Source organism: Dipodomys merriami, unplaced genomic scaffold (genome assembly GCF_024711535.1).
Source record: "Dipodomys merriami isolate MVZ:Mamm:240054 unplaced genomic scaffold, mDipMer1.0.p SCAF_614, whole genome shotgun sequence".
Lineage (NCBI taxonomy): Eukaryota > Metazoa > Chordata > Mammalia > Rodentia > Heteromyidae > Dipodomys > Dipodomys merriami.
Window position 1 is genome coordinate 445,114 of NW_027206196.1, and position 11,714 is coordinate 456,827.

The following is an 11,714-nucleotide window of genomic DNA, read 5'->3' on the forward strand; positions in this document are numbered from 1 at the left end:
TAGAGGGAACATGTTCTCTCTATCTCAAAGCTCTTGTCAGACTCTTGGGAGCTGAGGAAGTAGCTCTTCTGCTTACTTAAGCATAGACGAACAGCTAGTCAAGCATTTTCCTGAGTATGGGGAAGTGGTTTGAGCTTTCTCTAAAATAGTTTAGATAAAAATGTACAAAGACTTATCACATAGTTTAAGCAAAATTGTATCTGTTGAAATTCTTTGTGTGAATGTCTCCTGACTAAATCTTGGCAAAGATAATACTTGCTTGTCCTTAAATACCCACTAGCAATAAAACACAGCATGCAGTGGCAATTGCTATTTGCACTCTGCAACCCCTGTGTCCTGGTGATTTTGCGACCCTTACCCAGGGTCCCCAATGCCTGAGACGTTGACAATTGGCACCCAAACAGGAACCCTGCAGTGATGAATACAGGAAGGGATATTCAGGTAAGTACTTTTAATTACATGGTGATGGGACAAGTTAAGTCTACTCCATACTTACATATGCTAAAATATTTACTTGCTGCTTATGGTGTAACTATTTCTTCTTTTGACATAGAAATGTGTATTAATGTAGTTAGGGAATGGAATCCTTGATTCCCCGACAAAGGGACGTTAGATGTTGATAATTAGAAATGAGTAAAGTATAATGTAGAAAGAGCTGTTCGAGAAGGGGAAAGGATTCCTGCTAGATTTCGGTCCATTTGGGCTATTTTAAATAGCATTTTTAAAGCTTTAAATGAGAAAAGATTAATAGTGGACTTAAAGAAAGAGGCCACGCCTTCTATTGTAGATTTTATATTGGACTCTGAAGTCAAGGACACAATAGATAAGGCTGCATCACAATTAACAGAGAAAAAAACAGAGGTAAAGAAAGCTGAAAAGGAATAAACTGAAAGCATAAATAGAATGTCTGAGCAAATGGAGTTGATTTTATCAAGATTACAACATATGGAGTTAGAAATTAGCAGAGTGAAAGGAGAATCTGAGAAAGTGAAAGTAAAACAGCCTTCGGCTCCTCTGCTTGCTGAAGTAATTTTTACCGCGTCACTCCCTCACAAAACAGAAGGCTCAGACAGTGAATTTGATGATGAAATGCCTATTTTTTCTTATCCTGTAATTTGACCACCTCCTATGAATGGTATTGCTCAACCAGCCAGATATGACGGTGTTGCTGTCGATGATATTGGTAAACTAAAGAAGGCAGTGATGTATGGTCCTCAGTCTCATTATGTTAAGGAATTGCTTAATGCGCATCAGCGACATTATAATAATTTTGTTCCCGAAGATTGGAAGATGCTTTGTAGAGCCTTGCTTACGGAACCTGAATACCTACAATGGCAAATCTGGTTTACTGAGTTATATACAGAAAGGACTAGACAAAATGCACAGAGCAATAATCCACACCTGCAGGTCATAACCTGTCCCATGTTGAGTGGGACAGAACAATATGCAGATGCTCATATGCAAGTGAACTCTCCTGAAGAGATCCATGAGCAGTTACGAGACATTGGTATTGAGGCATGGGGGAGGATTCGGCTGGCAGGAGAGCATTATGGCTCCTGGACTAAAGTAATTCAAAAACCTAATAAACCCTATGTTAAATTTTTATCATGATTGACACTGACCTTGGAACATACTGTTGTGGGCAAGGCTGTACTGCAACAACTACTGGGCATGTTGGCTTATGAGAATGCTAATGAGGACTGTAGACGAGCCCTATTGCCTATTAAAGAATCTGGGGATGTAACTACATATAAGGGCATGTAAAGAAATTACATCCGAATCCCGGCGTATTCAGTGGTTTGCTGAAACTATGCTCACTACCTGGCATGCATTACAAACCATCTAATCTAAAATGTTTTGGATGTGGTCAAACGGGACATGTAAAGAAGAATTGTAAAAAGGCTACTGATGTTAACAAGAGAGGACCAGGAATTTGCCATAAATGTAAAAAGGAAAGCACTGTGCAAGAGTGTGTAGATTAAAAATAGACAATAAAGGAATTCCTATAAAAATGCTTATCCTATGCAGGGAAACTCTCTATCCTGCCAGCCCCGGGGCCAAGGATTAATAACCGAGGGTAGCCAACCATTTTTCTTCCTTGTCCCTGCCACAGCCCACAGCGCCTCAATGGACATGCCGATTCATTGATCTACTGAGAGGCATATTGGTATAAAACCTGCTTGCATGTAAGTATCAATTATGGTCATTCAAAAATGACAGATGTCAGCTCCCCAGACATACTAAAATCTTGATTTCTAAGTAAGATAAGATTTTATGGTGCTACAAGTGTTGAGATATCTGGATGAGTCTAATGTGTATCTTGCACTGAATTAGACAAGAACATATCCATTATCATATGGGATAAAAAATGGCAGTAAGAAGATATTCCCTTGAGAAAGATATAGGAGGCTGCGAGAAGTATGGAGAAATTCAGATAATTTTGAAATTAGAAATGCAAGCTCAAGTATGTCTCTTTAAGTGGAAGGGCAAAAGAAGGGGAAGAGAAGAAAATAACTGAAAGCAGATCATTGTCCCAACTTAGAGTATAGAAAGACATAACCTATAACTTCCAAGTTAAAGAGAGACCAATATAATACGTCCCACTTAATTTAGATACATGCAAAATATTTATTTGGCTTTTTCCCACTTTAATGCTCTAAAATAAATGAAGACTTATAAGAAACGTTATGTGATTGTTGTTAGTTCAACCTGAACACTAGTTGTGATGAGCCCTCTTTTTCTCAGTATGCTCTTGGAAAATACTCCCTAAATTGCTGATGCTGTAACTGATTAGAGAGTCAGCGTAACAGGTTTCTACTTGTATGATAATTCCATGATAGTTTAATGTAGTTTTTTCTCAAGATATCCAACTATATTGTCTGACGGTGTACTTTGAACACACCCTCACACCTGAGCACATTATTTGAAATTGTACGTCAGCATTTAATTGGCATATTCTATTTTGTGCCTTTGTCTTTTTTGAATGTTCCTTTTGATTGCTCTATTTCCATTTCATCTGTACAAACTGCTAAAAATATTGTTCAGCTACCACTTCTTGTTTGCAAACACACAGTCTATTTATGAAGGTACTTTGTCCATGTTAAGCAATAGGGTAGTACTTACTCTCTGAGGAGAAAAGTTCCACAATATAACTGTATGCCAACATTTGAAGATGTAGAATTTAAGGCATTTTGAGACAAACAGTGATATTTGAATTGAAAGGCTCTTAGGGACATTTTCTTGGAGCTCATTAGTTTACCCAGGAGAAATATAAATATCCACACAGGTTGGAGCTAATTAGTAAGTAACTGAATTAACACTAGATCCTAGATGTTGTGTTATTACAAGTCACCATTGTATTATTGTTATATCAGAATCCTTCCCTACATGCATATGTGTATCAGAAAATGAAAGAAAGGCATTAAAAATGTCTTTTCTTTTTAGACATTTAATCCTTGTGGTGATGGTAATGTCTGAACTCTTCCATCCAATAAAAGCTTGAAGTTTATAAGAGCACTTCCTACATATAAGAATGTGTGGCAGTTTCATTGAGAAGGTTATTTCAGCATGGAGATATCCCTAAAAAGAATTATATTTAAATAGAGTGTATGGCAGTTATGACGTATCAATGGCTTTTGAGGCATTTTCTATTCTAAAGAAGAATCAATTTGCGGAGTCTTCAGTAACATCAGTAAAACTGTATGTTCAACCTATACTTGGTATTACTTGTCTTACATTTATAATGAATAGCCTGATAAGATGACCAAACCTATCTAACGATATTTCAGTAAAATCGCAAAGTGATGTAGATACATGGGTCACTCATTGGAACTGTAGAGCAAATTAGGTTTGTCTGTGCTATAGTTCAATCCATAATCTCCTGGTTAAATAGTCTTCAAAAATATTCACAGACAGTTACATCTGTATAATACTCCTAAGGTCAGGATAAAAGCATTTGTTCCCAACATTTAAAATAAAAAAAGATCTGTTGAATTCATGGATCTAGAATTTTATGGCTTCACATTCATATCTCAAAATTTCATCAATACTACTTACATCTCTACCAGTTCACCAAAACATTGTTCTTATTGAATTTGTCTATGTCCTTTTAGTTTTCAAATCCAAATAGCATATTTCCTTCAATGTCTTTGTAACAGTTTTGACCATTTCTTCCTGCGAATTCTTTCCTTTCTTTACTTCTGTAAATCTGTTTTTATTACTTTCTTGTTTCCTTATCTCTTTCTTCCAATCTTGTCAACATTGGTGCTCACATTGCTACACTTATGTCATAACTTTTCTTTTCCTCTTCCCTTTAATAATGCCCCCAATTTTATCATTCTTTTTCATATTCATGGTCATGGATATTTTGATGATATCTAAAGAGATCAATCTTTGCCTCTGTTTAATATAAACTTTAGAACTATCAGAGAGTTTTTTTCCCTAAATCCATCATTTTCACTTGTAATCCTTATCACCAAGAATATCACTAACACATTTGCCTGGCCATAGATGTAGAACCATTTAGATTTCTTCTTACCCTTCTACTCCCACCCATTATATAAGATGAACGATCAAGATTTTCTCAGTTTCTGTTACTAATTTTGTTGGTCGTGGGACTGGAACTCTGGGCCTGTCTGCTGTCCCTGTGCTCTTCAGCTCAAGGCAAGCACTCTACCTATTGAGCTACAGCACCACTTTAGGATTTTCTATGTACTTTCCTAGCGAGTCCATTAAACTTCCCCCTTGAATTTGGTTGTCATGAATACCCAACTTCTATGTTAATGAGGAAAAACTCTAATGTAAACTTTGTCTCCAAAAAACCAGTCCAAGAAGCCGTGATCACAAATATTTGGCTATACTTTTTTACTTTTTTCTTTTTTTTTTTACCTTGAAAGTCTTTTTGTGTCTAAATTGCCCACAAAAATAAGTAGTCCACTTTTTGGTGCAATCGTTTCTAACCTCAAAAATATATTTTGGTAACAAGATGCTTTGACGAAACCAAAGTATACTCCACTTTTTATCTTTTCTCTTAAGTCTCTCCTTAGATAAAATATCAGGAAAAGTGAAGTTATTCTTTGCAAAATTATTTCAATTGATTATTTTTCTCTTGGTCTTGCATTTGTTCAACAAGATGTATCGAGGAGAATAGAGTTAAATCACCCATACCTTGGATGAGTGTCTGTTACAAAGCACAATGCTTCTATGTCCTACTTCTATGTCCTCCTCTTAGCTCTTTCCTGATTTCCAATTAATCACGGCTTCTTGGCTTCAAGTTTAGGGAAGCTGAAGGACTATAAAGTCTCCCCCATTGCTCCATGTTCATGTTTTCTCGTTTAAAACTCTTTTAAGTTGCCTCATTCGGATGTGGAATTTATTTTCATGTCTTCATTCAAACTGTTCTGCATCGTAGTGAGCCAAATAGGCTCTGTAAAATCACTTTAGGTAGCTAAAATATTAAGAGAATCTATATCATAAAGTTTTGTCCTCTCTCCACTGTTGAAGCCAAGATGTTTAGCTAGAGCTTCTAAGAAGAGTTTTGTTACCTTTTCCATTTCCTCAATTCTTTTCTGATCCCAAAATTTGTGGCTTATGTAATAAGAGAAGTGTTCACTATCTCATCTTAATAAGGATATTATTTTTTGTGAGCTTCTTAGAAATTTGAAATCATTGGTTTGAATTATCCTATTAGATTTTTTTTTCTGCGTTTCAGTGCTTCATGTGCAAAGACAGTGTGGAAAGAATTACAAACAGAATAATATAAACCTAATACATTCATTCATTGTGCAGGGCACTTTCTCTCTAAATATTTTGACTCAAAATATATTTTTCAGAGAATTACAGTTTGGTAATTAAAGGTCAAATCACAAATTTTCATGTCTTTTTCTTTAAAGAACTTTGAATTTAAATTCCACTACAACCTTGTTTTACAAACTGAAAGTATATTTCCTGGGTAAGGACATTTTCAAGGGAACCTACAGGATTCCCAGCAAGTTTTCTGAGGTTTATTGGTTTGTTTGTTTGTTTAGTTTAGTTTAATGAGCCATCTTCACCCACATTGCTCTCTCTCCACTAAGTCTCCATGGATTTCTTTGCATGAAAGCCTCTTTCCCAGGCAATTTTAAATTTTCTTAATAGGCTAAGTTGTTAAAAATCTTGAAGAATTAAAATTTACCTGTCATAATTGTAAAACTCTTTTGAGATTAGTTTATCAGAATCGCAATTTCACCAATCCTAATTCCACCTTTACCATCAGAAACAGTTAACGTTGTTTTCATGATATAGTATCCATACAACTATTCTTTTCCAGTGGCTTTGTTATGCATATATATTACCATATAAGCTGATGCAGAGCAAAATGAACTCCAAGATATGGAAACAGAGGCTTTTTGCTTGCGGTTGCTGTTTTTAATGTAGTATGTGATTTCTATTTTCTTTTGGGTTTTCTCCGTATGGTTTATCCTCTATTGTATTTGATTTTGATACCCTGTATTTTGTGTATACATTTACCTTAATTAGGGAATGGAAGAGGAAAAACAAAATAGTGAGAAAAAAGACAAAGGGCAAACCAATGCAATAGCAATGCTCACAAGACAATATATGAGAAATGTACATAACAACTTCTGAGAGGTATTGAGGAGAAGGAAAACTGTGAGAAAAATGAGGGAGGAGGTAACCAGTATGAAAAGTTATGTATTAAGTACTTTACATTTACTGACGGGATCAATGCAAGATAATGTTAAAGCATGCATAGATGCCTCACCAGCAGTCATTCAAGGAATGGCATATGCTGCAGCAATGAAAGGAGAACCATTCAGTGCTTATGAACAAATATTACATAAGAAATGACCTCAGGCCAGAAATGGGGTCTGTTTTTCATGTGGCCAGTCAGGACACATGAGTAAAGATTGTCAACAAAAGCAAAATAAACCTAGTAACAATAAAAAGGGTAAAGCGCCTGGACTTTGTCCATAATGAAAGAAACGCAATCATTGGAAAAATGAGTGTAGATCAAAATATCATAAGGATAGAATTTTCCTAAAAGCAGAAGAAAAGGAGACAAAAAACAAGAATAGGTGTGCTCCCTCAGCCCCGTAAACGAAAGAGGGGAAACACCTACTGTTACACAAAAATCCCCAAAGGGATCAGATCCATTAAATCCCTTGTCTCCCCATTTACAGTATGGGATTTGCCAAGAATTACTCCAGGAAGTGCAGGGTTAGATCTGGCAGGAAAAAGAGATTACATTATCTCTATCATGTATGGTGTTCAGCTAATAAACACTCAAGTTTATGGTCCTGTAATTGAAGGAACTGTGGACTTGATAGTTGGTAGAAGCTCAAATTATAAGAAAATTTTGAGGTATTACCAGGAGTAGATGATGCAGATTATCAAGGGGAAATTAAAGTAATGGTAAGGTCTTTAAAAGAAAATATGCAAATACATATGGATCAAAAAAAAGCTCAAATCTTAATTTTAAATTATGTCCATCTTCCAAATCAAATCCTAAAAGAAGATCGAGGTACAGGAGGTTTCAGTTCCACAGAAACTGTGGCCTGGGTACAATCTATTTCTAAGGACCGACCCATAAAAACTATAAAAGTGGATAGAAAGCCAATTAAAGGTCTCTTGGACACAGGGCCAGACCCAACATGTATTGTAGGAAAAGACGGGCCCTCATCCTGGCCAATTATGAAGACAGAATCTATATTAATGTGATTGGGTATGGCTAACAATGTTGCTCAAAGTTCAAAAATTTTAAAGTGGGAGTGTGAAAATAGATTTGGAAACTTTCAACATTATATTGTATCTGCTTTGCCCTTACATTATGGGGCAGAGACATTATGCAAAACATGGAACTAAAATTAGTTACTGCAGATTCCTTTAGTGTACAAATTTTTTCAAAGAGGCCGCTGATGAGAAGTTTGCTGATGCAATATCATGGAAAAATCATCAGCCTGTGTGGGTTGATCAGTAGTCCCTAACTCAAGAGAAGATACAGGCTGTAGATCAATTGGTAAATGAGCAATTACAGAAAGGACATTTAGAGGAATCCAATAGCCCTTGGAATACTCCAGTTTTTGTAATTAAAAAGAAATCTGGGTAATGGAGGTTGTTACAAGACCTCAGAGCCATTAATAACACCATGCATGATATGGAGGCTCTTCAACCAAGACTTCCATCTCCTGTTGCTATTCCTAAAGGACATTATATAATAATCATTGATTTTCAGGAATTTTTTTCAATAAAATTGGATCCTAATGATTTTCAAAGATTTGCATTTCATGTGCCCTCATGTAATTTGAAAAGGCCCTGGCAGAGATATCAGTGGAAGGTCTTGCCACAAGGCATGAAAAATTCTCCTATATTGTGTCAAAAATTTGTGGATAAATCTTTACAAAAAACTGGGGAAGAATTTTCTAATGCTTATATTATTCATTATATGGATGATATTTTAATAGCTGCTGAAAGTAAACATTTAACCGAACAAATTTTAACAATTAACCATTGAGCAATTAACCAACTTTGGTTTGCTTATTGTTCCAGATAAAATTCAACATAATACACCTTTAAATTATTTAGGAAATATAATACATCATGTCACAAAAATGAGTTTCAAGCTAGATAAATTAAAAATATTAAATGATTTTTAAAAATTACTAGGAAACATAAATTGGGTTAGACCCTACTTGAAAATTACAACAGGAGAATTACACCCATTGTTTGAAGCCCTAAAAGGGGATTCTAATCCTAAATCTAAGAGACAATTCACTCCAATAATGTTAGAAAAAATTTCATTGGTGGAAGAAAAGTTACAAGCAAAAGTGGTCCAATTGGACTATAATAAAGACTGGGATTTTATAATGTTAAAGACATCTTATACACATAAAAGATGTTTATGGCAAGATGGAGTCCTGGAATGGCTTCACTTGCCTCACAGTCAGACAAGAATGATAGCTTCTTATGTATATTTGTGCAGCCAACTCATTGTCAAGGCAAGGAGTAGGTCCCGAGAGTTATTTGAGAAAGAAATGAATAATATAATTATGCCTTATAATAAAAAACAATTAAAATATTATTACAGAATGATGAGAATTGGGGATTAGCATTATTAAATTATACAGGACAAATAAAATTTCATGTTCCTCAATATCCTTTATTAAATTTTGTGGAAGAGGTAAAAACCATTTTTCCATTAGTGGTAACAACACCTTTAGAAGGAGCTCTAACAGTTTTTACTGATGGGTCATCAAATGGAACTTCAGTGGTATACATTCCAGACCACTTCCCTATTATTAAAAGGGCATCTGACATTTCAGAGCAACAGACGGAAATTATTGCTGTAATTTTAGCTTTAACCATATTTGTAAATAATCACCTTAATACTAATGAACAAAACCTTACACTTATGCAAAAACATTGGAGCGAAATTGGATTTAAAGTTCAGCCAAAAGTTAAAAGGAAAGATTTGCTCACAGGCACCAGGAAAGGGCCAGATGTATTAATCACCTCGGGAAGAGGGTATACATGTGTGTTTCCACAGGATGCCGAGTCACCCATCTGGAATCTCACCCGACTCGTGTGCCCTAGAAAAATAAGAGAAACCCAGGCGAATAAAAACCCAGAAGCAAGAAATGAAGAAGGCGATGCACAAGCTCAAAAGTCTTCACCTTTCTCCTCAACAGGCCATGGCAACAAAAGAAGCCCAACCACCAACCTGGGAACAAATTAAGAAGCTCACTCATTCTGCGGAGGAGATTGTTGTTTCTACAGGAAAGACTATCACTGTTTAAATTAAGTTTCTTGCTATACTTGCCATTATTGCTGTGCAGGCAGTGTCTGTTTCAGGAGAACAATACTGGGCATATGTTCCTAATCCTCCTCTTCTACATCCCGTGGGATGGGGGAGATGAGGATATAATACAAGTAATGAAAAATAATAGTGATCTGCTAGGGAGTTTGGAGGACTATTCTAATTCTCATATGACTTCTCAAACTATTAATTATGAAGGAATGACAGATACCACTCCAATTTGCATAACGCAATCAGGAGAAAATATCCCCGGGTGTTTGCCTATAAACTATAGAACTTTTTTGACTGATGATCAATCCAATGATAAAAAGTTCAAAAAAAGATTGATGTGGGAAATTGGCATATTAGGTTTTCATACTTATAATGAATCCTTTTTCATTCCCAAGAGGAATAAAAATTTAGGTAACTGCCTACAAAAATATCATGACAAAGATCAGTTTGGGGATGTATTAATTACCTCACCATAATTGTGGGAATGTGGATTTCAAAAGGCCTGTTTTTTACAACCTATGGGGCACCAGATAGTATTTTTGATTTTTCCATTGGTAACCCTGATTATGATTATGCTGCCTACTTAAAACATAATTCAGGAAAGTTTAATGGCTATGCTCCTGATACTCATGGGGAACCCCTGAAAAGATGGCTCACTCCAGGGTGGGTGGCTTCCATTTTGGTGAGTCACTCTCCCTTTCACAATAAAATGGGCATTCATCTGGATTTGTTCAGACTTTTTGCAGCAACAAACATGATTTTACTGAAAAAGCACAAAGAAACTAAGAGTACTGCAATTGGGGTAAGAGCATGTGTGGGATATCCTATGGGAATTTTAGCTGGAAAACTAGATAATTTAATCATTATTAATCAAGGAAAATCTTATTATATTAGCTGTAAGGATTGTATTTTTACTAATTGTCTTACTTCTTCTCTAGATAAAACTTATTCTGTAATTTTTATTTTAAAAAGACCTTCATATGTAATGTTACCTGTAGATCTATAAAATGACAATTGGTTTAAAAATTCTGCTTTACAAATGCTGAAAATTCTGGATATTATGTTGCAGCCAAAACGCTTTGTTGAGGCCTTGATTTTAGGAATTAGTGCTCTAATAACAATAATTAGCTCTAGCGATTTCTACAGCAGCCTTCGTAAATGAAGTAAACACTGCTCGTTTTGTTACTGATTTAAGCAAAAATGTTTCATTAGCCCTAGCAGAACAACAAATTGTAGATAAAAAGTTAGAAATGTAAATAAATGCTCTGGAGGAAGTGGTTCTGGTTATAGGTCAGGAAGTTCAAAATTTAAAAACACAACTCTCAGTTAAATGTCATGCTAGTTTTAAATATATCTGTTTTACTGCTCTAAAATATAACTTTTCTTTTAATTGGAATGCCACCAAAAAGCATTTGTTAGGAGTTTGGAGAGATAAAGATATCTCTCATGTTATGGAATCTTTACAGGACAAAATTATAGCAGGTAGTAAAGCTCATTTAGATGTAAAAATTTTACAATCTTTGGAAGCATTATTTAAGCATAACGAGGAGGCCCTCAATCCTCTGGATTGGATTAGTGTAATAGTTATAATTGCCATTGTCAGATCAATTCTCCCAATTCTTATTCTTACATTTCCAGTCATTTTCCGGATGATCTTTAGATTTGTCTCTTCTGTGCATGGAGACATTCATGAGCTTCAATTAAAAAAATTTTTAAAAAAGAAGAAATGCCATGACACCTCCTGCTGAATCTGCGTGAGAGATCGTGCCAGACAAAGCATAAGCTTCATGGAAGCATGCCTGCAGGAAGGGGGTGTTGGTTCAAGGCGTCCTATACACTTGGCTGCACCTTTATTGACTCTACCTTTATTCAAACTCTATTTTTCTTGGCTGTACATTTGTTGCCTTTATTC

At 35.4% G+C, this 11,714-nt stretch overlaps 1 long non-coding RNA gene across 1 annotated transcript; it reads left to right on the forward strand.

Moving 5' to 3' along the window:
* Window positions 1-370: 370 nt before the first annotated feature.
* Window positions 371-11,448, forward strand: LOC138814827 (uncharacterized). The gene is made up of 3 exons (XR_011368102.1): window positions 371-441; window positions 2,114-2,186; window positions 9,542-11,448. It is a non-coding gene; the product is annotated as an uncharacterized lncRNA (long non-coding RNA).
* Window positions 11,449-11,714: the final 266 nt, after the last annotated feature.